Genomic DNA, 26943 nt, shown 5'->3' on the forward strand with positions numbered 1-26943 from the left:
CTCTGAATTGGTGGCTCCTAGTCACTCGGTGTCAGGGGGTTTGTTGCGGGCTGATGTACGGCTGGAGGCGGGGGTGTTGGAATGTTGGGTGTGCAGGTCTAAGAAGGATCAGCTGGGTAGGGGGGTGCTGGGGTGGCTGGCAGAGGATGGGGCTTCAGCTATGTGCCCAGTAGCGTGCTTTAGGGATTTTATGTTGGTGCGTCCTGGGGTTGAGGGTCCTATGCTGCTGCATGAGGATGGGAGTTTCCTTTCCCATTTCCAGTTTGTGGGGGTTTTTCAGAAGTGCTTGCGGGTGGTGAGTTGTGAGGCAAGTACCTTTAGCTTGCATTCCTTCTGTATTGGGGCGGCTACTGAAGCATCATGGTGGAGTCTGATCCTGAGGCCATTAGACGTATTGGGCGGTGGGAGTCTGAACGTTTTAGGCTGTATGTTCGTCCGTAATTGTTGTAAACTCTTTTGTTGCTATTTTTCTGTTCTTCTTCTGTTACAGATGCGGGATCATGTTTAAACTGGATTTTGGGCCATCCTTATGTGGTTCGGTGTGGGGTTTGTGCTGCTGTTCGGCCAAATGGGTGGCAGCTGGGGTTCTCCCGAGGTGAGGCTCAGGTGCGGTGGTTAGGGAAAGGGGGGATGTTGTGGATGGGGCTCTTGCCCCACATCCACTCTTATGTCTGCTTAGACAGGGCCCCAGATGTCCTGGTGCTTCACGTAGGGGGTAATGACCTGGGGTTGAGGAGGTACAGGGATGTTATGCGGGACGTGAAACTGGACATGTTACGGCTGTGGTCTACTTTCCCTGGCATTATTCTGATATGGCCGGACATTGTGGTCAGGCGTCAGTGGCGGCAGGCTCGGTCTGTGGTGTCCTTGAATAGGGCACGGGCTAAGGTGAACTGGCATGTCAGCAAGTTCGTAGCTAGGAATGGGGGGTTGGTAGTGAGGCACCGGGATTTGGAAGGGGGTCGTCAGAGTTCATGGATCCAGACGAGGTTCATCTGAATGCCATGGAAATGGACTATGGACTCTGGCAATTCGTGAGGCAGTGGAACAGGCAGGTTTTGTGGCGGAGCGGCGGGGTGCAAGGGGTCACACCCGTCGTCTGTGGCGAGAGTGGGGGGGAAGGCTTGGAGGCACATTTGGAGACTTATGATGGATGAAGTGATTGGTTGGCTGGGTGGCGGCACCCAGCTTGGTGATTTCCTTTCTCGCCTGGGGCCCCAAGGAGGGGTGCGGACTCTGAAATTGGTGCCTCGGGGTCTGGTGACCTACGACCAGGGGTAAAGTAGGAGGTCCCTTTCAAGTGGATTGAGGATGGAGAGAGTGGGTGAGGTGCCTCCAGGTCTTTCCCCTAGTTCTGGTTTAAGGATAGGTTATACCTGTTATGCTGTTATGTTATGTATGATGTTCATACGGTTATTTATGGTTAGAATTTGTTAATGTTTAATAAAAGTTGGTCAGTTTACAGCAACAGTGTCTCAGAGTGCTATTGGGGGGGGGGGGGGTGAAGGGTAATAAGGGTGGTGTTAGGGTCAGCAGCATCTAGACAATCCCTGAGTCAAAAAAGCCCTGGACAGAAAGGAATTGTATGGGAGGGGCTCATGACAAGGGGTGTCTGAGCAGCAGGAAAGGGTTAATAGGAGGAGGGGTTAAGTGCAGGTCAGGAAGAGGTCAGGGAGAGGTCAGGGGAGGAGTAGACAGGGGGTTAAAAGGCTGAGGGGCGAAAGAGGAGGGGACAGTCTGCAGGACAGAGCCACAGAAGAACGTTACCACCCGTCCGCCCTGTATTTTGTTTTGTATAATTTGTCACGGCAGCGGTAGTGGGGGGGGAAGGCTTGGAGGCACATTTGGAGACTTATGATGGATGAAGTGATTGGTTGGCTGGGTGGCGGCACCCAGCTTGGTGATTTCCTTGCGGGCAATGATGCCCCAAGGAGGGGTACGGACTCTGAAATTGGTGCCCCGGGGTCCGGCGACCTATGGCCAGGGGTAAAGAAGGAGGTCCCTTTCAGGTGAGTTGACAATGGAGAGAGTGGGTGAGGTGCCTCAAGGTCTTTCCCCTAGTTCTGGTTTAAGGATAGGTTATACCTGTTATGCTGTTATGTTATGTATGAAGTTCATACGGTTATTTATGGTTAGAATTTGTTAATGTTTAATAAAAGTTGGTCTGCTGTGGCCGTTTTACACCAACAGTGTCTCAGAGTGTTATGGGGGGGGGGGGGGGGGTGAAGGGTAATAAGGGTGTTGTAAGGGTCAGCAGCATCCAGACAATCCCTGAGTTATGTGTATACAGTTTTGAGGGCTAATTCTTTGCACCATGATCTGTAGTTTTTATCACTGTATATATGTATGGCTGATAATTTCTTATTCTATTTTTTTCTGGGGTGTGATATGACCAAAAATCAGCAATTTTGGACTTTTTGGATTTTGTTACATTCATATTTCATATCATACTTCATTAGTAAAATGGGAAAAGGGGGGATGGGATTCGAATTATTATTGAGGGAGGGGCTTATTTATATATATTTTTTTTTTTACTAATTGTTTCGTATTTTCTAAGTCACCCCAATGGACTGTTTAAGTGATCTTTCTATTGCTATTACTGATCAGTGTTATGCAGTGGCATAACACTGATCAGTAATATCGGCAATGTATATGGACACCCCGTGTGCTGGTAAACTATACAGGAGGAACCCCGAAGAGCTGCACTAAGAAGGGTAAGTGACCTCCGGCCACCACCTTCACTTATCGGTCCACCCGCAGCATGATTACAGAGGGTCACATGAGTGAAGATGGCAACCGGAGGTCTCTTACCCTCCTCTGAGCTGCTCTCCAAAGCCCCGCAATTGCATTTGATGCCATGATGAGCACTGATCATGGCATCCAAAGGGAAGTTAACTTGCTCAGTGATGTCCTTCAATCGTGGTGAGGTCCCGTCTGCTACCCGCCATCTATGAAATGAGCGCAACATGTGCATGACGTAAATGGTGCGCTAAGTACACTTACTTCCTGTGTCCTCTAGGGGTTAAAAACCATTCATTTAAAAAGTAAAGTATAATGGAGGCCTTTAAATTATAGACAATGTACATTCTGAAATCTTTCAATTACTTTATATACTTCTCTGCTTAAACCTTTTTCTTTTCTTTACTATTACAGACTCTAGAGAAAATGATGGCTTGTAAGTACTGATATTCTATGATACATTTGTCTCATTTTGTGACTATAATACTGTGATATATCTGTATTGGAGGCTTATGGTTTTCTGCATATTCGGCAAACAAAAAATGTGCTGAGTAAAATAGATGACAGATGCCATAATGGGAACCAACAGACCCCCTTATTTGTCCATGAGATTTGTCAGTTTGCGATGATGTCCAGAGCAGGGCTTACACAGCTCAAGGCCTGCCCCCCCCCCCCCCCCCCCGTGCCCAACAACAAGTCTGCCCCTAGTGCCTGCCCTCTATCTTACCCATTGTCTATGAAACAAATATCTTAATGACACAGGCAGGGGCGGACTGACACCACTCAGGGCCCCCCGGACCAAATAAAGCAAGGGCCCCCAGCGAGACTCCACCCCTGGCCCCACCTCTGCCCTGCCCCTTTTTTGCGGCCCAGTATGTATATGAATATTTGCCATAGAATAGGGGGTGCAGTGCGCTTGAGGCTATGGTGTACTTTGAGGGATAGCAATGCCAATCACCTTAACTACACCAAGCGCTTAAAAACACTAAACTATCCTCCTTTTTATGTCAACTTGGGATCTCTGTCTGTGATACCCAGTCCAACTTGGCTCCAGCCTTCACTCACCTTAAAGGGGTACTCCAGTGGAAAACATTTTTTTTTAATCAACTGGTGCCAGAAAGTTAAACAGATTTGTAACTTACTTCTATTAAAAAATCTTTCCAGTACTTATTAGCGGCTGCATACTACAGAGGAAATTCTTTTATTTTTGGATTTCTTTTCTGTCACGCCCAAAGTGCTCTCTGCTGACACCTCTGTCCATTTTAGGAAATGTCCAGAGCAGCATATGTTTGCTATGGGGATTTTCTCCTGCTTTGGACAATTCCTGACATAGACAGGGGTGTCAGTAGAGAGCACCTTGGTCGTGACAGAAGAGAAATCCAAAAGAAAAGAATTTCCTCTGTAGTTTACAGCCGCTGATAAGTACTGGAAGGATTAAGGTTTTTATTAGAAGTCATTTACAAATCTATTTAACTTTCTAGCATCAGTTGATTTAAAGGGGTTCTCCCTTGTTTATACTGTTTTTTGTTATTTTGTTTGTGTGTTATGTGTGTATAAGTATGTGTTTTTTTATGTGTGTTGTGATTATGTATATATGTATTTTCTTACCTTTTGTGAAGATCCGGAAGCTGGCCCCTTTTTTTCCAGTGGCTTGCTGTGTACCTCGGCCTCCGCCATGTTGTGTTCGGTAAGTGGGATGTCGGGGTGTGTGTTCTTGCTTCTGTCCTTCCTATCTTCTGACATCCGAGGCGAATCTTTTCTTCCTGTTTCTTCCGTGGCTCAGCGACGAATCTGCGGCCTCTTCCGGCGCATGCGCAGGTTTTTTTTTTTTTTTTTTTTACCATTAAAGTTTTTTTTGTCTAATTGACAAACTGTCTGCGCATGCGCGAGTACGCAAGTGCTACGCTAACAGCATAGCGTACTTTAGGTATACACTAATAGCGTAGCTTCGCACAAGCGCAGACAGTTTGTCAATTAGACAAAAAAACTTTATTGGTAAAAAAAAACAAAAAAAACTACCTGCGCATGGGCCGGAAGAGGCCGCAGATTCGTCGCTGAGCCACGGAAGAAACAGGAAGAAAAGATTCACCTCGGACATCAGAAGATAGGAAGGACAGAAGCAAGAACACACCCCCCGACATCCCACTTACCGAACACAACATGGCAGGGGCCGAGGTACACAGCAAGCCGCTGGAAGAAAAAGGGGCCAGCTTCCGGATCTTCACAAAAGGTAAGAAAATACATATATACATAATCACAACACACATAAAAATCACATACTTATACACACATAACACACAAACATAATAACAAAAAACAGTATAAACAAGGGAGAACCCCTTTAAAAAAAGAAAAAAAAAAGAATTCCTGCTTTCACTGCTCACTACATGATGGCACAGTCAGATATATAACTCATGTCTGACTGTGCCATCATATTGTAAGCGGTGAAAGGCAGGTAAAAAATAGCAACTGGTCCATTTACAAGCCACACACTTTACCCCCTGCTTTTTTGCCCCCTGCTTGGGGGAGGCTGAGGCCTCTTAGATTTATTAAAGAAAAAGCACAGCAGCACGGAGTATTTCTGGAGGGAACTGTAGTGAAGCAGACTGTCTGCTTCACTACAGTTCCTGCTAGAAATACTCTGTGCTGCTGGGAAGACTACTCCATCTTCTCCCTGCCTTTCACCGCCCCCTACATGACGGCACAGTCAGAGATATAAGTTATATTTCACATATAACTTATAAGTCAGTATAACAAAATGAAAAGATAACACCAGCACTGAAGAGATACAACAGGTGGATCTCGGCTAAAACCTCAAAAAATGGAGCTGTATACAATATATATAAATATGTATCTGCGCTCTAATAATAAAAACTACAAAATTGTGATAGAAGCTCACTTACTAAAATCCTGATGGGGAGTGTACTCGGAATCTCTGCCCAGAGGGAAGTTCTTGTCTCCACTTAAAGATCCCACAAAGCTGTAAGTCTGTGTCCTTGATAGTATGGAGCTTGTCCCATTGTACTTCCTTTTTTGTGCTTGGAGTAGTTTTCAGAAGTCCATGGTTCCAGTCAGCCTATTAGTCGGGAGATCTGCCCCGGCCAGTGGCGTCTCACCGGCTTGCTGTACTGTGCTGTGACCTAGCGTTGCGAGTGACGTCACTACTACAGTGAGAGCGCAAGGCCAAAATGCATCTATTGCATTTTGGAAAGTAACGCTTTCCTTCATCAGAGATACATATAACTATACAATTCATAAGCCACCCACCTGGCCAGGCTACCCTGTTTTGGGTCCATGCAGTTGTCGACTGAGAAGGCCGGCAGAGAGATCAGGACACTTCTTCGGGAAGGCTCTGTACACCGAGGACAAGCAGGGCTCTGAACACTGAGGACAAGCAGGGCTCTGTACACTGAGGACAAGCAGAGCTCTGTACACTGAGGACAAGCAGGGCTCTGTACACTGAGGACAAGCAGTGTTCTGTACACTGAGGACAAGCAGGGCTCTGTACACTGAGGACAAGCAGGGCTCTCAACACTGAGGACAAGCAGGGTTCTGTACACTGAGGACAAGCAGGGCTCTGTACACCAAGGACAAGAGGGGCTCTCAACACTGAGGACAAGCAGGGCTCTGTACACTGAGGACAAGCGGGGCTCTGTACACTGAGGACAAGCAGGGCTCTGTACACTGAGGACAAGCAGGGTTCTGTACCTCAGTGTACAGAGCGGACAGCGGGCCCTCTTCCCGGACAGGCCTTCGGACGACGGTCGAATGGACCGGCCGGTCAGAGTAACAAGAGCCTTTTAGTTCTAAGAGGAAGGAAGTAGGAAATATTATTATACATATTACCGCCATACTGTTACTGACCAAATCCAGTATACTGAGACCAATAGTACCAATAAAACCAGTACACAAGGAGGTATTTTATAACATACATATTACCATTATACTTTTACTGACCAAATCCTGTATACTGAGACAAAAAAGTGAGAAAACTACCACCATACCATTACCACCATTATCACACAGTGATTGAAATTAAACCACTGAACATAGACCATTATCCCCCATACAAAGCCCATATAGTGGTGACCCCGACTCTACACAGGCTCTGCATACACTATGAGTGATTACAGTGCAGTTACATTTACTTACTCACAGGGGGTGTCTTCTTGGAGTCGTTCTCTTTCCTTTTCTAGCTGTCTCAGACTGTTACCAAGTCTTCTTACTAACATAATTGGTCTTCACAGAATCTGCCAGATAACAAACATATTAGGCTCTGCACTTTTTCAGCACATTTCCCGTCTGTTCCCTACCCTAAGTGCCCCAAAAAATGCCCCCTCTGGTGCCCTGAATAGTATAAGGAAGTAGCTAAGTGTGTTGGGGGAAAGGGTAGGGGGATAGGGTGGTGGTGGGTAGTTTATTCCCCCTCTCCTATTATGTAGTGGCCCCAGTAGGTAGGTAGGTATGTAGGAAATCCCCCTATAAGGTAGACCCCCCCCCCCCCCGAAGGTGGATAATTCCCCTAGTAGGTAATGCCCACAGTAATGCTCGCAGGTAGGTATTGTCCTAGTAGGTAGGCAGTAGGTCATGCCCCCAGTAGGTATGTAATAGGTAATGCCCCCAGATAGGTTATGCCCCTAGTAGGTAGTACCATCAGTAGGTAGTGCCCCTAGTAAATAGTGCCCCCAATACATAGTGCCCCCAGGTAAGTCATGCCTCCAATAGGAAGTTCTCCCAGGTAGGTAATGCTCCCAGTAAATAGTGCCCTCCAGGTAGGTTATGCCCCTAGTAGGTAGTACAATCAGTAGGTAGTTCCCCCAGTATATAGTGTCCCCAATACATAGTGCCCCCAGGTAAGTCATGCCTCCAATAGGAAGTTCTCCCATGTAGGTAATGCCCACAGGTAGGTATTGCCTCCAGTACATAGTAGCCCCTGTGCTGATTTTAAAGGGCCCACATCCCATCCCAGCATCAAATGAGTAGGGGCACGGGGAGGGGTGTATGGGAGACCTGGGGTAAGGGGCTGGCAGCAAGATAGATAATGAGAAAGATAGATGATAGATAAATCGATAGAAAAGTGTCTCCCAAATAGGGTGCCTCCAGCTGTTGCAAAACTACAACTCCCTGCATGACCACACAGCCAAAGGCAACCTGGGAGTTGTAGTTTTGCAACAGCTGGAGCCACCCTGGTTGAGAAACAATGAGATTAAGGTAAAAAGGCACTGTCTCATTGTTTCCCAACCAGGGTGCCTCCAGCTGTTGCATGAGATAGTGCCTATTTACCTCCCACTAATCCCTCAATTGCAACCTGCCCCCCCCCTTCCCCCCAGAAGGTTACTTACTTTGATGGGCAGGATCCAGCTGTGGGCATGGGAAGTCTTCCTCTCTGCTCTTCTCCTCTGCTCTCCTCCCAGATAGTCAACGGCCCCAGTGCTCATTTTACAGGTCCCGCATGTCGCAGGTTTAAAGAAAAAATTTTGCTGGCAGTGGTGGGCCCCTTCTAAGGGTTCGGCAGTGCCCGACCGTCATTCCGCCCCTGGGAGCAGGAGACCACTTTAAAGCGTAACTGTCACCACCGTACAGGTACGGAGGTGCAGTTACCATTGCATAGAGAAGAATGTGCAGTAAATGTGGGTGCTTTTACTTACTTTTGCCGCGGTCTGTAAAGGAAAATTCTTACCTTAGTCTGATGCCGGGCCACAGTCGGATGGGCCGGCCGACTCACGCAGCGGCATGCCCCCTCTCCACCTCCTCTCTGCTCTTAGCATAGAGCACTGCACGTTAATCTTGCTGATCCTGCATGATTGACGTGCAGTGCACCATGCTAAGAGCAGAGAGGAGGTGGAGAGGGGGCATGCCGCTGTGGGAGTCGGCCGGCCCATCCGACTGTGGCCCTGCATCAGAATAAAGTAAGAATTCTCCTTTACAGACCGCAGCGAATGTGAGTAAAAGCACCCGCATTTACTGCACATTCTACTCTATGCAATGGTAACTGCACCTCCGTACCTGCACGGTGGTGACAGTTGCGCTTTAAACAACGTTCTTGTCACGATGCCGGCTGGCAGGTAGTGGATCCTCTGTGCCAGAGAGGGATTGGCGTGGACCGTGCTAGTGGACCGGTTCTAAGCCACTACTGGTTTTCACCAGAGCCCGCCGCAAAGCGGGATGGTCTTGCTGCGGCGGTAGTGACCAGGTCGTATCCACTAGCAACGGCTCACCTCTCTGGCTGCTGAAGATAGGCGCGGTACAAGGGAGTAGGCAGAAGCAAGGTCGGACGTAGCAGAAGGTCGGGGCAGGCAGCAAGGATCGTAGTCAGGGGCAACGGCAGAAGGTCTGGAAACACAGGCAAGGAACACACAAGGAACGCTTTCACTGGCACTAAGGCAACAAGATCCGGCAAGGGAGTGCAAGGGAAGTGAGGTAATATAGGGAAGTGCACAGGTGATTACCCTAATTGGAACCACTGCGCCAATCAGCGGCGCAGTGGCCCTTTAAATCGCAGAGACCCGGCGCGCGCGCGCCCTAGGGAGCGGGGCCGCGCGCGCCGGGACAGAACAGACGGGGAGCGAGTCAGGTAGGGGAGCCGGGGTGCGCATCGCGAGCGGGCGCTACCCGCATCGCGAATCGCATCCCGGCTGGCAGCGGGATCGCAGCGCCCCGGGTCAGAGGACGTGACCGGAGCGCTGCAGCGGAGAGAGAGAAGCGAGCGCTCCGGGGAGGAGCGGGGACCCGGAGTGCTCGGCGTAACAGTACCCCCCCCCTTGGGTCTCCCCCTCTTCTTGGAGCCTGAGAACCTGAGGAGCAGACTTTTGTCAAGGATGTTGTCCTCAGGTTCCCAGGATCTCTCTTCAGGACCACAACCCTCCCAGTCTACTAAAAAAAAATTTTTCCCTCTGACCTTTTTGGCAGCCAAAATTTCCTTGACCGAGAAGACGTCCGAGGAGCCGGAAACAGGAGTGGGAGGAACAGATTTGGGAGAAAAACGGTTGAGGATGAGTGGTTTGAGAAGAGAGACGTGAAAGGCATTAGGGATACGAAGAGAAGGAGGAAGAAGAAGTTTATAAGAGACAGGATTAATTTGACACAAAATTTTGAAAGGACCAAGATAGCGTGGTCCCAACTTGTAGCTAGGGACACGGAAGCGGACATATTTAGCGGAGAGCCATACCTTGTCTCCAGGGGAAAAAACGGGGGGAGCTCTTCTTTTCTTATCCGCGAACCTCTTCATGCGTGAAGAAGCCTGTAAGAGAGAATTTTGGGTCTCTCTCCATATAATGGAAAGGTCACGAGAAATTTCATCCACAGCGGGCAGACCAGAGGGCAAGGGGGTAGGGAGGGGGGGAAGAGGGTGACGGCCGTACACCACGAAAAATGGGGATTTGGAGGAAGATTCAGAGACCCTGAAGTTATACGAGAATTCGGCCCATGGAAGGAGATCTGCCCAGTCATCCTGGCGGGAGGAAACAAAATGTCACAAATAATCACCCAAGATCTGGTTAATTCTTTCTACTTGTCCATTGGACTGGGGATGATATGCAGAGGAAAAATTTAATTTAATCTTGAGTTGTTTACAGAGAGCCCTCCAGAATTTAGACACGAATTGGACCCCTCTATCCGAGACAATCTGCGTAGGCAACCCGTGAAGACGAAAAATGTGTACAAAAAATTGTTTAGCCAACTGAGGCGCAGAAGGAAGACCAGGAAGAGGGATGAAATGTGCCATTTTGGAGAATCGATCAACGACCACCCAAATAACAGTGTTGCCACGGGAAGGGGGTAAATCAGTAATAAAATCCATACCAATCAGAGACCAAGGCTGTTCGGGGACAGGCAGAGGATGAAGAAAACCAGCGGGCTTCTGGCGAGGAGTCTTATCCCGGGCACAGATAGTGCAGGCTCGCACAAAGTCCCCAACATCCGTCTCCAGAGTCGGCCACCAATAGAAGCGGGAGATGAGTTGCACAGATTTCTTGATGCCCGCATGACCTGCGAGATGGGAGGAGTGACCCCATTTGAGGATTCCGAGGCGTTGGCGTGGAGAAACAAAGGTCTTTCCTGGAGGAGTCTGCCTGATGGAGGCAGGAGAAGTGGAGATCAGGCAGTCAGGTGGAATGATGTGTTGCGGAGGGAGATCAACTTCTGAGGCATCCGAGGAACGAGAGAGAGCATCGGCCCTAATGTTCTTATCGGCAGGACGAAAGTGAATCTCAAAATTAAATCGGGCAAAGAACAGAGACCACCGGGCCTGGCGAGGATTCAGCCGTTGGGCAGACTGGAGGTAGGAGAGGTTCTTGTGGTCGGTGTAGATAATAACAGGAAATCTTGATCCCTCCAGCAGATGCCTCCATTCCTCAAGTGCTAATTTAATGGCTAGAAGCTCTCGATCCCCGATGGAGTAGTTCCACTCCGCTGGAGAGAAGGTCCTAGAGAAAAAACCACAAGTGACAGCATGCCCGGAAGAATTTTTTTGTAGAAGAACAGCTCCAGCTCCCACTGAGGAGGCATCAACCTCCAATAGGAAGGGTTTGGAAGGGTCAGGTCTGGAGAGCACGGGAGCCGAAGAAAAGGCAGACTTGAGTCGTTTAAAGGAGTCTTCTGCTTGAGGAGGCCAGGACTTGGGATCAGCATTTTTTTTGGTTAAAGCCACGATAGGAGCCACAATGGTAGAAAAATGTGGAATAAATTGCCTGTAATAATTGGCGAACCCCAAAAAGCGTTGGATAGCACGGAGTCCGGAGGGGCGTGGCCAATCTAAGACGGCAGAGAGTTTGTCTGGATCCATCTGTAGTCCCTGGCCAGAGACCAAATATCCTAGAAAAGGAAGAGATTGGCATTCAAACAGACATTTCTCAATTTTGGCATAGAGTTGGTTGTCACGAAGTCTCTGAAGAACCATACGGACATGCTGGCGGTGTTCTTCTAGATTGGCAGAAAAAATTAGGATATCGTCCAGATATACAACAACACAGGAGTATAACAGATCACGAAAAATTTCATTGACAAAGTCTTGGAAGACGGCAGGGGCATTGCACAGTCCAAAGGGCATGACCAGATACTCAAAGTGTCCATCTCTGGTGTTAAATGCCGTTTTCCACTCGTCCCCCTCTCTGATGCGGATGAGGTTATAGGCGCCTCTTAAGTCCAATTTAGTGAAGATGTGGGCACCTTGGAGGCGATCAAAGAGTTCAGAGATGAGGGGTAAGGGGTAGTGGTTCTTAACCGTGATTTTATTAAGACCGCGGTAGTCAATGCAAGGACGTAGGGAGCCATCTTTTTTGGACACAAAGAAAAATCCGGCTCCGGCAGGAGAGGAGGATTTACGGATAAAGCCCTTTTTTAGATTCTCCTGGACGTATTCGGACATGGCAAGAGTCTCTGGGGCAGAGAGAGGATAAATTCTGCCCCGGGGTGGAGTAGTACCCGGGAGGAGGTCGATAGGGCAATCATAAGGCCTGTGAGGAGGTAGAGTCTCAGCTTGTTTTTTGCAGAAAACATCCGCGAAGTCCATATAGGCCTTAGGGAGACCGGTTACTGGAGGAACCACAGAGTTACGGCAAGGGTTACTGGGAACCGGTTTTAGACAGTTCTTGGAACAAGAGGGCCCCCAACTCTTGATCTCCCCAGTGGACCAATCCAGGGTTGGGGAATGAAGTTGAAGCCAGGGAAGTCCAAGGAGAATTTCTGAGGTGCAATTGGGGAGGACCAAAAGTTCAATCCTCTCATGATGAGATCCGATGCTCATAAGAAGGGGCTCCGTGCGGAAACGTATGGTACAGTCCAATCTTTCATTATTTACACAATTGATGTAGAGGGGTCTGGCGAGACTGGTCACCGGGATGTTGAACCTGTTGACGAAAGAGGCCAAAATAAAATTTCCTGCAGATCCAGAGTCCAAGAAGGCCACAGCAGGGAAGGAGAAGGCAGAGGCAGACATCCGCACAGGCACTGTAAGACGTGGAGAAGCAGAGTAGACATCAAGGACTGTCTCACCTTTGTGCGGAGTCAGCGTACGTCTTTCCAGGCGGGGAGGACGGATAGGACAATCCCTCAGGAAGTGTTCGGTACTAGCACAATACAGGCAGAGGTTCTCCATACGGCGTCGTGTCCTCTCTTGAGGTGTCAGGCGAGACCGGTCGACCTGCATAGCCTCCACGGCGGAAGGCACAAGAACAGATTGCAGGGGACCAGAGGAGAGAGGAGCCGAGGAGGAGAAACGCCTCGTGCGAACAGAGTCCATATCTTGGCGGAGTTCCTGACGCCTTTCGGAAAAACGCATGTCAATGCGAGTGGCTAGGTGAATAAGTTCATGTAGATTAGCAGGAATTTCTCGTGCGGCCAGAACATCTTTAATGTTGCTGGATAGGCCTTTTTTGAAGGTCGCGCAGAGGGCTTCATTATTCCAGGACAATTCTGAAGCAAGAGTACGGAATTGTACGGCATACTCGCCAACGGAAGAATTACCCTGGACCAGGTTCAACAGGGCAGTCTCAGCAGAAGAGGCTCGGGCAGGTTCCTCAAAGACACTTCGGATTTCCGAGAAGAAGGAGTGTACAGAGGCAGTGACGGGGTCATTGTGGTCCCAGAGCGGTGTGGCCCATGACAGGGCTTTTCCGGACAGAAGGCTGACTACGAAAGCCACTTTAGACCTTTCAGTGGGAAACAGGTCCGACATCATCTCCAGATGCAGGGAACACTGGGAAAGAAAGCCACGGCAAAACTTAGAGTCCCCATCAAATTTATCCGGCAAGGATAGGCGTAGCCCAGGAGCGGCCACTCGCTGCGGAGGAGGTGCAGGAGCTGGCGGCGGAGATGACTGCTGAAGCTGTGGTAGTAACTGTTGTAGCATAACGGTCAGTTAAGACAGCTGTTGGCCTTGTTGCGCTATCTGTTGTGACTGCTGGGCGACCACCGTGGTGAGGTCAGCGACAACTGGCAGAGGAACTTCAGCGGGATCCATGGCCGGATCTACTGTCACGATGCCGGCTGGCAGGTAGTGGATCCTCTGTGCCAGAGAGGGATTGGCGTGGACCGTGCTAGTGGACCGGTTCTAAGCCACTACTGGTTTTCACCAGAGCCCGCCGCAAAGCGGGATGGTCTTGCTGCGGCGGTAGTGACCAGGTCGTATCCACTAGCAACGGCTCACCTCTCTGGCTGCTGAAGATAGGCGCGGTACAAGGGAGTAGGCAGAAGCAAGGTCGGACGTAGCAGAAGGTCGGGGCAGGCAGCAAGGATCGTAGTCAGGGGCAACGGCAGAAGGTCTGGAAACACAGGCAAGGAACACACAAGGAACGCTTTCACTGGCACTAAGGCAACAAGATCCGGCAAGGGAGTGCAAGGGAAGTGAGGTAATATAGGGAAGTGCACAGGTGATTACCCTAATTGGAACCACTGCGCCAATCAGCGGCGCAGTGGCCCTTTAAATCGCAGAGACCCGGCGCGCGCGCGCCCTAGGGAGCGGGGCCGCGCGCGCCGGGACAGAACAGACGGGGAGCGAGTCAGGTAGGGGAGCCGGGGTGCGCATCGCGAGCGGGCGCTACCCGCATCGCGAATCGCATCCCGGCTGGCAGCGGGATCGCAGCGCCCCGGGTCAGAGGACGTGACCGGAGCGCTGCAGCGGAGAGAGAGAAGCGAGCGCTCCGGGGAGGAGCGGGGACCCGGAGCGCTCGGCGTAACAGTTCTCCTGCTTCTGTGCTTGGGCTACTGCAGGAAGGTACACTGGCCCCTTACTGGGGTACTGGCTGTACCCCCCTGACGGCGGCCTTGGTCTAGAGAACAGAGCCTAAAATTTGTAGAGACTTGAGATCAAACATTCATTGTATTGTACCTTGAGGCATTGCTGATATAATGTATCCATCAGAAATGATTGCACAGTTGGGTCTGAATAATTCTGTAAACTATGTCTATGAGAAGAGGAGATGGACTGAACCATCAGAACTAAAATCACTCATCCAAACCCTCCAGATAACTGAGGTGAAGACTAAAGTAACTGAGAATAAAGCATCCATTTCCTATATAGTTCCTCCTATATTATCTGCCTGTGTATAAGATCCCTTAGTCTTCCTCAGCAGTATGATTCTACAGCAAACATGATGAATGGATTATTTATTTTTACGGAAAATATTTCAGCAAATCTCATTCATGGTTATTTTTTATTTGTATTTTTAGGTCCAGAAGGAGAAGTCAGGTAAATAAATCTATTTTCGATTCGTATAACCTGTCTGAAAATCCCATTGTTATAGCATCCAGACATTAGCTAGTTAATACCCAAAATATGGCAGCAGCTCATTAAAAACAAATAATTGTCATCTGTTATATCTCCCACTGCTCCAGCGCCAATGTCTTACATATGAGGCAGCAGTGATGTCCTGACTGGCAAAATCCCTGCTGCCATGTAAGCAGCCTGGAGCGGTGGAGGAGTCAGCAGGTATGGCGGCCTCTCTGCTCCCTCCTCCATGCTGCCCCCACTTGATGTGGCTGAATAGGAGGTCCCTTGTTTGTATTGCGTGTCATACTGGCAAAAACTTAAAAACATAAAATTGGGTTTATCTTATTTATCCACCTACAGAGCCGTACAAGGGATTGTGTTTTGTGAGGCTAATTGTACTTTGTAATAACACCTTTCATTTTACTATAAAATCCACAGCAAAACCAAATAATTATTTGTAGATTTCTATTTGTAAATTAAAAAGAAAATTTTGCAACTTTTTGGGGGCTTTGGTTTTTATGTAGTGCCTTTTGGTAAAACAGACATGTTCTCTTTATTTTGTGGGTCAATATGATTGAAATGATACCTAAATGACAGTTTTTCTATTCTTGCACTACCGTACTTTAAAAAATTAAATTTTTTTAAATTTAATTTAACAAAAAATTTATTATTTTTTCATGTAAACGGGGATGTACGAGGAATAATTTTTTGTGCCATGAACAGAAGTTTTTATTGGAACAACTTTCTAAAACCTAACCTATTTCTGGCACTTTGTATTTTTAAACATTTACACTGTTCATCGTCCGGGATCATAAACATTACATTTTAATACTTCAGATAATTCTGCATACGGCGATACCAGATAACCCGTTTACTTTAGCTACAAAAGGTTGCATTTGTGGTAGAGAGTGATTAAGGACAATTTTACCGTCTTTTATTGGCTCCAATGCCCTTGGGAACCCTCCATGTAGAACTCTAATAACTTCTGGCATTCATATATTTGTTAGATAATATGTGTTTCATGTACAATAGGGAGGAGACACCAGAAGAGGAAGAGGAGAAAGAGGAGATGGGGTGGATTGAAACGTAAGTAAAGAGATTCAGTATGTAAATATAAAGATTACAGATCACACAATGATGGAAAAGCCTCATTATCCCTGATGACTAGAAATGAAGATAGAAATAATGATATAACCAGTCTGCACATACTATATATCTGCCCTCATAGATGCCTTTCAGTGGGCGCCAGCCATGTGGTATCATTTACTATAGAGAAATGGCATAATGGTGTTTTATGGGATACATGAGAGGAAGGGACTTTTTAAAGAGTCCCAGGAAAATAGAATACAAATGGTAGGTTTGTATTATGGAAAATTTAGAATGATATGATCTATTATTATTATTATTATTATTATGTTTTCTTCCTGTAGGGATGTGTTCACAGGGATCTCAGATATAGTGCATACAAAATAGTTGCTAACAACAAACGTTCAGACACCTTTTTAAAATATTTTTGGCCTGTACTACGAACAGACACTAATGTTAGATCTATTGGATCCCATTCACTGGGATAAGCTGCAGTACAAGGCTCATCCATTCCTATGAATAGATAAACTAAATATGTGCCAGAGGTACCTACTTTACCTTGTATTTTATGAGACTTCTATACAGAGTTAATTATTAATTTCAACTTTGTATCCCTGAAGTATGTTTGTTGATGTGAGCTTGTTTCTTTTTTTTTTGTAATCTTTAGGATAACATCTTTCTTCTGTTGCTGTTTCTATTACAAATAGTGAGTATACGATATTCATTCTGATAAATGTCCCCTTTACTTCCCTTAATCAACTGATGCCAGAAAGTTAAACAGATTTGTAAATCACTTCTATTAACAAATCTTAATCCTTCCAGTACTTTTTAGGGGCTGTATACTAAAGAGAAATACAAAAAAGAAATGCATTTCCTCTGATGTCCTGACCATAGTGCTCTCTGCTGACCTCTGCTGTCCATTTTAATAACTGCCCAGAGCAGCATATGTTTGCTATGGGGATTTTCTCCTGTTCTGGACAGTTCCTAAAATGGACAGCAGAGGTCAGCAGAGAGCACTGGGGTCAGGACATCACAGGAAATGCATTTCTTTTTTGGATTTCTCTTTAGTATACAGCCCCTAAAAAGTACTGGAATGATTAAAATTTTTTATAGAAGTGATTTACAAATCTGTTTAACTTTCTGGCACCAGTTGAAAAAAAAAAAAAGGTTTCCACTTGAGTACCCCTTTACCCCTTAAGGACCAGGCCCATTTTGGCCTTAAAGGGGTATCCCAGGCAAAAACTTTTTTATATATATCAACTGGCTCCGGAAAGTTAAACAGATTTGTAAATTACTTCTATTAAAAAATCTTAATCCTTCCAATAGTTATTAGCTTCTGAAGTTTTCTGTCTAACTGCTCAATGATGATGTCACGTCCCGGGAGCTGTGCATGATGGGAGAATATCCCCATAGGAGCTGGACAGCTCCCGGGACGTGAGTCATCAGAAAGCAGTTAGACAGAAAACAGCAACTCAATCCTTCCAATAGTTATTAGCTTCTGAAGTTAAGATTTTTTAATAGAAGTAATTTACAAATCTGTTTAACTTTCCGGAGCTAGTTGATATATAAAAAAAAAGGTTTGGCCTGGAATACCCCTTTAAGGACCAGACCAATTTTATTTGTGCATTTTCGTTTTTTAGTCCTCGCTTTCACATAACTCTCTTATATTTCCATCCACAGACCCATATTAGGGCTTGTTTTTTGCCTCACCAATTGTACTTTGTAATTACATCACTTATTTTAACTTAAAATGTATGGCGCAACCAAACAAATATTATTTATGTGGGAAATTGAAAAGAAAACCGCAATTTAGCAAATTTTGGAAGGTTTTGTTTCCACGCTGTACACTTTCCGGTAAAAATTACATGTTTTCTTTATTCTGTGGGTCAATACGATTAAAATGATACCCATGATTATATTCTGTTCTATAATTGTACCCCTTAAAAAAAAATCTCAAACCATTTTAACACAATTAGTATGTTTGAAATTGCCCTATTTTGACTACCTATAACTTTCAAATTTTTCCGTATATGGGGCGATATGAGAGCTAATTTTTTGCACCATGATCTGTAGTTTTTATCAGTATCACTTTTGCTTAGGTTTTACTTTTTATAAATTTTTAATAAATTTTTTTTGGAATAAAATGTGACTAAAAAGCAGCAATTTTGGACTTTTAAAAAAAATTTTTTACACCGTTCACCGTACGGGATGATTAACAATATATTTTAATATTTTAGACTTTTACTCACTCGCCGATACCAAATATGTGTATTAATTATTTTTTTTACGCTTTTTTGGGGGTAAAATGGGAAAAACTGATGTTTTACTTATTTTTGGGGGGAGGGGATTTTTCAAATTTTTTAACTTTTTTATTTAAAATTTTTATACTTTTTTTTTTACACTTTTTATGTTCCCATAGGGGAAATCAGTTGATTGCTAATACTGTGCAGTGCTATGTATAGGACACAGCACTGCTCAGTATTATCGGTGATCTTCTGCTCTGGTCTGCTTGATCTCAGACCAGAGCAGAAGACCCCGAGAGATGGCCGGAGCCAGGTGAGGGGACCTCCGGCCGCCATGCTGGATGATCGGATCCCCGCGGCAGCGCCGCGGGCGATCCTGTCATCCATTCAAAGTACCGCACTGCCACAGATGCCGTGATCTGTATTGATCACGGCATCGTAGGGGTTAATGGCGTACATCCGCGCGATCGCGGATATCCGCCATTACCGGCGCGTCCCTGGCTGCTGATAGCAGCCGGGACCTGCCGGGCATGACACGAGCACCGCTCCGGTGCTCACCATCATGTCGGCGCATAAATGTATGTCATGGTGCGTTAAGTACCACGTCACCATGACGTACATTTACGTCCATTGTTGTTAAGGGGTTAAGGACCAAGGATGTACCAGTACGTCCTGAGTCCTCTCCCTTACTATAACGCAGGGGCCATGGCGTGGCCCCGCGTCATAGCGGGTTGGGCCTGGCCTCTAACAACGGCCGGGACCCGTGGCTAACAGCGCGTGGCACCGCGATCAGTGCTGCGCGCTATTAGCCACGGGTCCCGGCCGTTGCTATGATGCGGGGCCAGGCAGTCTAAAGTGAAAGTAAACCAATGATGGTTAGCTCAGGAAGCTGTTCGAGATCGTCGCTGTAGGACAGCAGGAGGGTCCCTTTACCTGCCTCCTATTGTCCGATCGCCAAATGAAGGCTCAGTGCCTGAGATCCTGACATGAGCATTCAAGCAGAATCATTGATCAATGGTTTCCTATGAGAAACCATTAATCAATGTAAAAGATCAGTGTGTGCAGTGTTATAGTCCCCTATGGGAGCTATAACATTGCAAAAAAAAAAAAAAAAAAAAAAAAAAGGGAAAAAAAAGGGAATAAAGATCATTTAACCCCTTCCCTAATAAAAGTTTGGATCACCCCCCCCCCTTTTCCCATTAAAATAAAAACAGTGTAAATAAAAATAAACATATATGGTACCGCCGGTTGTGGAAATGTCCAAATTATAAAAATATATCATTAAACCGCACGGTCAATGGCGTACGTGCAAAAAAATTCCAAAGTCCAAAATAGCGTATTTTTGGTCACTTTTTATATCATGAATCAATGAATAAAAAGCGATCAAAAAGTCAGATCAATACAAAAATGGTACCACTGAAAACTTCAGATCACGGCGCAAAAAATGAGCCCACATACCACCCCGTATGGGAAAAAATTTAATAAGTTATAGGGGTCAGAAGATGACAATTGTAATCATATACATTTTCCTGCATGCAGTTATGATTGTTTCCAGAAGTACGACAAAGTCAAACCTCTATAAGTAGGGTATCATTTTAATCGTGTGGACCTATAGAATAAAGATAAGGTGTCATTTTTACCGAAAAATTTACTGCGTAGAACCGGAAGCGCCCAAAAGTTACAAAATTGTGTTTTTTCTTCAATTTTGTCGCACAATGATTTTTTTTTTTTACATCTCTTCATAGATTTATGGTTAAAATGACTGATGTCATTACAAAGTAGAATTGGTGGTGCAAAAAATAAGCCATCATATCAATTTTTAGGTGCAAAATTGAAAGAGTTATGATTTTTTAAAGGTAAGGAATGAAAAAATGAAAGTGCAAAAACGGAAAAACTCCTGGTCCTTAAGGGGTTAAAGGGAAAAGATCCAATTACCTTAACCTATATGGGACATAGGGTGCACAGGTATGCCCTTGCTGCCTGGGCCTTAGAGAGTACCTGTCACCAAACTAAACTTTTAATATATTGTTCCTTGCTGTAAAAATTCTCAACTTTTATATATTTTTTATGTGATTGAAAAAAACGGCCACTAGGTGGCTCTGTGCTGTTCCCTGACGCAAGTCAAACCGTTAGTTTGGTTTTCTCCCGGCCTGGTAGTGCGTGTGGGACATGGCGAGGCAAAGCTCTCGCAGGCTTCAGTGGGGTTGCGCAATTTTAGGAAAATTTTAGGCATACTAATTTTAAAGTAATACTACTACTACTGTACCACTTTTAAAAGTACAATAATAAAAAAAGCTATATAATTTGGGTATCACTTTAATCTACAGAATGAAAAAAAGTGTCATGTTTACCATAAAGTGCACTTTCTAAACAAACAATCCCCCCAAAAGTTTCCTTATCAATTTCCCCCCACAAATAATAATTTTTTGATTACATTATAAATGTTATGGTAAAATGAAGGGCGTTATTCTATAGTAGGATTGGTCACACATAAAACAAGCCCTCATATGGGTCTGTGGATGTAAAACCAAAAGAGTTATGGCTCTACGCAGGTGAGGAGAAAAAAACAAAAATGCCAAGGCCAAAATAGGCTGTGTCCTTAAGTGGTTAATGTGTACCTGTATGTTCAGCAAACTTCTGACATGTCATTGAGACCTAGAAGGCAAATTCCACAACCAATCCACAAAACAGACACAAAATCCGTAGACTTATGATGACTTAAAATTTTATACAATTTTCATCATGAACAATGAATCCGATCATGTCTTCCGGGTGAAGTCAGCAGATATTCATGTGCGGCACATTACAGATTCCTTCACTCCCCACGGAGCCTTATAGTTCCAGCCGTCTAGTTTGCAGATCACTGAGAACTGAGTGTAAACGTTCGGCAACATTTCTGGAGCCACCGCCCCATTAGTACACCCATCATGGTATTACATAGACAAACAAGTATCTCTCACTCAGAGTCTGGGGTTAATTGGAGCCTCCAGCTGACACATTGTTATCAAACACCCATGGTGAGAGACTTCTTTCTCCCGTCTCAGACATTGGCCTTCATTTACTAAGAGTAAAGTGTAGTTTTCTTTGTGGTTTTTTTTTCCCCAACAGACATTTTTCTACAGTATTTACTAAGGTTTCCCTACATTTTGCACTTTTTTCCATTCGTGTTTTTTTTTTTTTTTTTTTTAACAGCTGCTTTGAGCTGTAGGGTTTTCCAGAGCTCAAATCCACCTCATTTTGGTGAAAACATTAGTAAATATGTTGGGATTTTTTTAATGGGAACACGCCCCCTTTTCGACAGCCACAGCCCTTTTCCAGAGGCCACACATGTTTTTCAGGTTTTCTAAGTAAAATAGAGAGTTGGTTGCTTTTTTTAATTTTTTTTTGTGCAAATTCTGGTGCAGAAACAATTTGTGGTGCAATGCGACACAATTTGACGCACAACCCGACAAAACAGGTCAGGTTACAATAGTAAATCAGGGCCATTGTCTTGTTTCTTAGAATTATATTTTCTCCAAGAGAAGTGGAGAGTTCAAGTAGAATTTTGACAAAAAAAATATAAAATGTCCTTTGAAGCCATTTTGATAACTACAAAGTCGCAGATTTGTTTGCTTTCTCAGAGACGGTGATCGGAGCAGTATTTTATAGGTGGCAGGGACGTCAGATCTGAACTTGAGCGAAACATCTAGGTGAATTGTGCAAGGAAGCCAAATAAGCTGATGAAAAAAGAGGCCAGCATAGTCCTGCACACTTCAACTCTTATAGAATATTTAAGTTCAGAGGATCCCACAAGGATTGAGAAGTCAGGTCTTACCTGTTCTATTGCAGAACAACACCGATTATCTGCAAAAATGGGAGGCATTATGTAAAGGACACTCACTGGATGTGATGTATCTTACGGTAACACTGGCAAGTGGCTGTAAAGGATATAAAGAAAGAGACTGCCATACGCAATGAGGATTAAAAAAAAAACAAAAAAAAAAACAGGAACCGCAGAGGCTGTTGAAACAACGCCCCAAGAATTGAGGGTTAACATAGAGAAACTGCGCACATCCATCTTGCAGGTCAAACTTTCTAAAGGGACACTAAGGACTATCTCCTGGATGGTGTCTACTCATGGACAGATGAAAGGAGACAGATCCGTCACAAGTGGAGAGAACAAAAGAATGAGTTTGATGCCTTGGAGTACGCTTCTGCTGACCCTGAAAGAAGCCGTAATGTAAAGGTGTCTGAAAGATCTAGTCAGGATTTTTTGGAGACACGTCCAAAGAATCCCAAAAAGAAAAAAGTAACAAAGTAAGTGGAGAAGAGGGAGCGCAGACCAGAGCATGAGGACGTGACAAGCATCAAAAGCTGGTGAGTTGTTACTCAGTATCTCCTCTGTTGAACTCTCTGACATACATAGGAAGGTGATTGATAAAGGATTAGGTTTTGTGCCAACGTTAGAGTTTGATACATTTGACTTTACAGTGGACTTTTACAAACTTTATGTTAGATTGAAAACATTTTTTTTATTATATTAATTGGAGTAAAAAAGGGAATGTGATGAGTATTCCTGCCAGATTAAGGAAGAAGAGTAATTTTGATCCTTGTGGGAACAGTGCCCTATTGGATAGCTTCCAGCAAGTGGTAATAAGGGAAGTCACTAATGAATGGGAGAATAGGAAGTACAGAATGAGATCTAAAATACATAAAACTGAAAGAGAGGCCTTAAAAGAGCTAAAGAATGATGAGAGAATCATTATAAAAAAAATGCAGATAAGGGTAGGGCTACTGTTGTTCTTGGTATAGAGATGTATGTAAATGAAACCTATAGTGAATTGGAGGATTTCAATGTATATCAAATTAAAAGGTGATCCCACACATGAAATAAAAAGGTTAATTGATTTAATGTTAGAAGAAGCTTACACAGAGGGGATTATTGAAATAGATGAGAAGATAGCACTTACCAGTGACAATCCTCGGGTCCCAGTGATGTACTTTGGAAATATATGTGGATAACTACTTACAGAAAATAGTGGCTAGTCTTCCCAATTGCCTTAGAGGCACTAATGAGTTTTTAGATCCTATAGCAGACATTGAAACCACTGAGGAATAATGATTATGTACTTTGGATATCAAAAGCCTGTATACCAACATCTCCACACAAGAGGGGAGTATAAAAAAAAGGTTTAGGTTTACTGATGAGTATGCTAGAATATGTGCTGTCCTAATGTTATTTCAGATTTAAGGAGGAATTTTTCTTACAGACGCAGAGGACTTCCATGGGGTTCCATGTAGCCCCAAATCTTGCAAACATTTTCATGATCAATTGTAATGGTAAATTCATCCATACTGATCCATTGAGTGAAAATTGGGGCTATGGGTCTGTTATGTGGATGATGTGTGTGTCCACTGGACAGATACACAGCCACAATTAATGGAATTTGTTAAAGGGGTACTCCAGTGGAAAATGTTAGTTTTTCTTTTTTTCAAATCAGCTGGTTCCAGAAAGTTAAACAGATTTGTAAATTACTTCTATTAAAAAAATCGTATTACTTTCAGAACATATAAGCTGCTGTATGCTCCAGAGGAAGTTTAGTTCTTGGTTGTTGTTCTTTTCAGTCTGACCACAGTGCTCTCTGATGACACCTCTGTCCATGTCAGAACTGTCCAATGTAGTAGAGGTTTCCTATGGAGATTTGCTCCTTCTTTGGACAGTTCCTATCATTGACAGAGGAGTCAGCAGAGAGCATTGTGGTCAGACTGAAAAGAACAACTCAACTTCCTCTGGAGCATACAGCAGCTGATAAGTACTGGAAGGATCAAGATGTTTTTTTAAATAGAAGTAATTTACAAATCTGTTTAACTTTCTGGCACCAGTTGATTTGGAAAAAAAAATTTTTTTCCTCCGAAGTAACCCTTCAAGAATCTTCATGATTGTCATCCCCTAATTGAATTAACCTGCGAGTTTGATAAACAGAGTACACTTTACCTTGATGTACAGGTTCCAAAACACAAGAATGGTCACTTAGATACCACACTTTATGTCAAACAGACAGATGAATATAATATGCTGTTAAGAAGTAGTAGACATGCCCCTCCGGTGTTTAGAGGTATCCCAAAAGGGCAGCTTGTAAGAGCTAAGAGAATTTGTAATACTGATGAAGAATACCATAAAAATAAATATATGCTAGTGCAAAAATGCATGAAAAAAAGGTACGACAAAAATATATTGGAGAAATAGCAAAGGGTGTTAATAAAATACCAAGTGAAGATCTTAGGAATAGAAAAAAGAAAAAAAAGAATAGAGAGGAGGGATTTTATTTCTTCTCGACGTATGATGGTCATTCCAGGTTGATAAGAAAGACTGTTAACAAATATTGGAATATATTAAAATCTGATGAGAAATATAGCTAACTTTTTCAGCAGCATCCAAGATATGTATACCGAAAGGGGAAATCAATTGCCAATTATTTAGTTAGGACTGACATGAAAAAGATAAATAGACAAACTTTTTAAAAGGAACGCAAGTGTGTTTCCTATAAAAGGGTGGTTCACCTGTGATAGCAAACAATGGTTTACCTTCTAAAATGCCCCTGCAGCAAGGTATATGTGGGACAGACAGCGAGAGCCATAAAAATCAGATTAAATGAACGTAAGAGCGCTATTAGGACATATGAAAGGAGAAAATTGGAAGGAAAAATGGAGGGACTAGAGGACAGGTTTGGTGAAATTGGTCTAGTGAGGCACTTTATTGAGAATAGGTACCAGATTAATAAACTAAGGTGGATGATACTAGAGGAGATTCAAGGCAGCAATACAGCACAGTTAAAGAATAGACTCCTACAATGGGAGGTCTTTTTGTGCCTAACTCTATACACCCTTATGGCAGCATAGGGGTAACTATTACAGATGTTACTTGTCAAGGATACCAAGGAAAATTGTTTGCCAAAGGAGTATTATCAAGAAGAAATTTACTGTTATACTGGTCACAGATTGCAGCATTTGCCTGTGTTTTGTCTTACTTAGTAACACAATAAATCATCATTTGGGAAAATGTTCTTCTTGATTTTACACCCTCATGGTATAAAAAAATCATGTAATTTCAATGTATTTTTATAAGACTATACTGCTCTATAGTACTGTTAGGTTTTATACTAATTCTACACAAATTTTTATTACAGACGTGAGATCTTACGATACTTGTTTGTTTATTTAATATGGTGTTGGGTGCACTAATGCCATGCTTGACAATGGGGGCGGTGGCTCCAGAAATGTTGCCGAACACTCAGTCCACAGTGATCTGCAAACTAGACGGCTGAATCTAGGAGGCTCCGTGCAGAGTAAAGGAATCCGTGACGTGACTTCACCTGGATCATTCTTTGTTTATGTACAAGACATGATTGGATTTATTGTTCATGATGAAAATTGAATAAAACTCTGTCATCATCAGCCTACAGATTTTGTGTCTGTTTTGTGGACGTATTACTGCCTGGGGTTAATTGAAGCATCCAGCTTACACAATGTTATCTTACACCTATACTGAGAGACTTCTTTTTCTTGTCTCACACATTGTCTTGGTTCTGAAAATTCCATTATCAGGGAATGGATACACGGATTAAATCAGACTGACTCACTTCCAGCAGATTCAGTAGAAAAAGTGTGGTACCACGGGTGGTGTAGGGAAATATATTATCACATCGTGTCGCCAGGACATCGTTAGCCTATATACGATCCAAGGTTGAAGACAGCTTCTCCTGGGCCTGGTGAGTGACCGGCGCCGCGTAATCTTCAGTGTTCTGGTCACCGCTCCTCCGGTCCCGGCACCTACAGCTATGGTCCATAGGCCATAGCAGTAGATTGTGACACTGGGCCAGAGGAGCGGTGACCGGAACACTGTGGGGGCAGCACACAAACATAAAGCCTCCAGCCGTACACTGTATATGGCTGGAAGCTGTATGTCTGTGGGGGGGAGCTGCCTACCATTGTGGGGGAAGTATACTGCCAACTATTGTGGGGGGGGGAACTGGCTACCATTGTGGGGGAACTATACTGCCAACTATTGTGGGGGAACCATACTGCCAACCATTGTGTGTGTGTGTGTGTGGGGGGGGGGGGAGCTGCCTACCATTGTGGGGGAACTATACTGCCAACCATTGTGGGGGGGGGGGGGAGCTGCCTACCATTGTGGGGGAACTATACTGCCAAATATTGTGGGGGTGAGCTGCCTACCATTGTGGGGGAACTATACTGCCAACTATTGTGGGGGAACTATACTGCCAACCATTGTGGGTGGGGGGGGGGGGGTGCCTACCATTGTGGGGGAACTATACTGCCAACTATTGTGGGGGAACTATACTGCCAACCATTGTGGTGGTGGGGGGGGGGGAGCTGCCTACCATTGTGGGGGAACTACACTGCCAACTATTGTGGGGGAACTATACTGCCAACCATTGTGGGGGGGGGGGAGCTGCCTACCATTGTGAGGGAACTATACTGTCAACTATTGTGGGGGAACTATACTGCCAACCATTGTGGTGGGGGGAAGCTGCCTACCATTGTGGGGGAACTATACTGCCAACCATTGTGGTGGGGGGAAGCTGCCTACCATTGTGGGGGAACTATACTGCCAACTATTGTGGGGGAACTATACTGATATAAAAAATTTTACTACAGTATTTGGTTCTG

The 26943-nt window shown here is 44.8% G+C and overlaps 1 long non-coding RNA gene across 3 annotated transcripts in view; it reads left to right on the plus strand.

Moving 5' to 3' along the window:
* The window catches only part of LOC130281927 (uncharacterized), a 69907-nt gene extending 44201 nt beyond the window's left edge, over positions 1-25706 (plus strand). For all 3 annotated transcript variants that reach the window (XR_008846166.1, XR_008846167.1, XR_008846165.1), the window contains 6 exons: positions 3154-3175; positions 14905-14923; positions 15977-16030; positions 16698-16736; positions 21894-22629; positions 25440-25706. This is a non-coding gene — a long non-coding RNA (uncharacterized LOC130281927). The remainder of the gene's footprint in view (positions 1-3153; positions 3176-14904; positions 14924-15976; positions 16031-16697; positions 16737-21893; positions 22630-25439) is intronic.
* The last annotated feature ends 1237 nt before the right edge of the window (positions 25707-26943 follow it).

The sequence above is a fragment of the Hyla sarda genome, chromosome 7, assembly GCF_029499605.1.
Source record: "Hyla sarda isolate aHylSar1 chromosome 7, aHylSar1.hap1, whole genome shotgun sequence".
Taxonomy (NCBI): domain Eukaryota; kingdom Metazoa; phylum Chordata; class Amphibia; order Anura; family Hylidae; genus Hyla; species Hyla sarda.